Source organism: Pteropus alecto, unplaced genomic scaffold (assembly GCF_000325575.1).
Source record: "Pteropus alecto unplaced genomic scaffold, ASM32557v1 scaffold3, whole genome shotgun sequence".
NCBI classification, from domain to species: Eukaryota; Metazoa; Chordata; class Mammalia; order Chiroptera; family Pteropodidae; genus Pteropus; species Pteropus alecto.
Genome location: NW_006442484.1, coordinates 8729098 through 8731372, shown reverse-complemented (window position 1 = coordinate 8731372; position 2275 = coordinate 8729098). Strand labels below are relative to the sequence as shown.

Genomic DNA, 2275 nt, shown 5'->3' with positions numbered 1-2275 from the left:
GGAGAAAGGGAGGGAACCCTAACCAAAGCATGACAATGGGGATTAAAAGATATGGATAGATTCAAGTCATGAAGAAAGAATAATCAAATCAAGTTTCTAATTTCCAGATGAGAAGGTTAATATTCTCTGAATGAATGTGTTAACCAGAACATGCCTGTCCCAAAATAATCAAATTAAGCTTTTTAAAACAATAATTGGAGGAAAGACTGTAAACCGCTTTTGAAAACAAAAATATCATGAACTAAAAATTAAACCCACAAGGTTTTTAAAGTAAGTCTTCCAATATTAGAGCAAAAGTAAGAGAAATCCCGGTTTCCTGCTCACAGAGCCTCACACGCAGGGAGCTGTCAGGTCAGGCCGCAGAGATGCATCCACTGCCCCAGACACGGCTTGAGGCTCCTGGAGCAGAGGGTTCTTCGAGAAAATGTGAGACTCCTCAGCCAGGACCTCCAGCTTCCAGGCAGAGTTCCTGATCAGGTCACATGTTATTACTCCTCAAGATGAGTCAGAGTGATGATACTCGGCTTTGGGTTTTCCCTCTCCTCCATGTCAGGGGTTCTCCTACAATTGTGTTCACATACTATTCTGTTTGTCTTTTTTCTGCTCAATTGGTTATTTTTTTTTCATGCTTAGTTTCTGAGCTCCTTTGAGGTAGGGACTGAATTTGAATTTTCTCTCTCTCTCTGACTCTCTTTCTCTTCCTCTTTTTCTGCTTCTCAGTTTCTCTCTGCACTGTCTCTTTGCCTCTTGTTTTCTGCCTTCACATCTGTCTCTCTACATGAGCACCCTAAATTCTCCCTTGGTCCCTCCTATCCTTTTTTTTTTTTTTTTGGTCATGTCTGCCTTTATTGTGAGCTGCATTTAGAGCGGCCGGTACACTTGCAGCAATAGTAAAAAATATAATAATTTACAAAAGCAGGGATTCAATGAAGTTACCTGGATAGAACCCTTGGGAGCTCATACATAGATGCTGACCCAGAGCAACAGGAAGGGGACCCCAAAACTCATGAAGAGTGAGGCCACCAAGGAGATGAGTTGCTCTTTGTAGATGTCTCGAGTGTACTTGGTGGAGGTAATCTCATAAATGAAGAACCAGGCAGTGAAGAACATATCAATGGCCAAGAGCACCACAGTCAGATGGGGGAAGACAATTGAATTCACCAGGCTGGTGTATCTGCTCACGGCCACAAGCTCTATTTTACTGGGCACTAGATAACTCACTGCTCCCTCATTCCCTCCCATTTTTACCAGCTCTCCCAGAGGGCATGTAAATATTTGGCTCCATGACAGAAAATGACTTCTCTTTGTTCTTAACTATCCCCTGAGGACAAGCACATTTGCGCAGTTCAGATTAGGCTCTCCATTGACACCCCAGGCATACATGTGACCTTCTATTTACTTATTTAGCTCTTTAAAGAGAACCTTAAGGACAAGAACTCTGTGATTATATTAGTGTCCCTAGCACCCAGCACAGTGTCTGATGCCTAGGAGTTACTTAACCAATATTGGTTAAATGAACATTTACTAAAAAAAGAAAATTCTAAACTAATGAAGAATATGAGCCAGGCTTCCCTGAAACAAGTAGAATAATTAATTACTAAACTGTGAAAATGATTACTGGAGGAGTAAACTACAAATCAGTGCAACACAAATCACACATCACAGTGAACATGTGTAATCAGGGAAGCTCCTCGTTTGAGTGGAGGAGGGCTAACACAGTCTGCTCTCTTGTATATGAGTGTAGTGTCTACATAAAAATATGTCAGCTCATTTCAAAAACATTTAGCAAACTACAGTACATTCAGAGATTAAGGTAGATGAAGTTAGCATTCGCTACCATTTATCCCTGCTAATTAAACTCTCTGAGTTGGGAAGAAAGGAGCTACTGTCTATAAGTGTAGTCATGCAAATAGCCACTGCATGTGTGGGCCTCTCTGCAAGATTCAGGCTCCTTACAAAAGCAGAAATGAACTGTCTCCCCTGTCCAAAAAAATATTCAAGCTTTTCCTAGCCATCTCAGTCTAGGGAAAAATTGTACAGGTTCCCTCACAATTTATTCCCCAAAGCCATGAGTTCTTTGAACAATTTGAGAACATGGCACAAACTGGAAAGCTGACTGATGGATGGAAATGTAAATATGAAATTTTAATGAGGGCTCTTCCTTTTCACTTAAAAGAAAATGGTAAATATTTCATGATCTTCTCAGTGGGGCTTCAAGCGCCTGGTGCCATTAGTGAGATATTCTTCATCTTCTCCAAAAAGCTAACACTTTTTT

The 2275-nt window shown here is 40.8% G+C and overlaps 1 pseudogene; it reads right to left on the bottom strand.

The window, feature by feature from the left end:
* Nucleotides 1-957: 957 nt before the first annotated feature.
* LOC102882504 lies at nt 958-1242 on the bottom strand (annotated as a pseudogene).
* Nucleotides 1243-2275: the final 1033 nt, after the last annotated feature.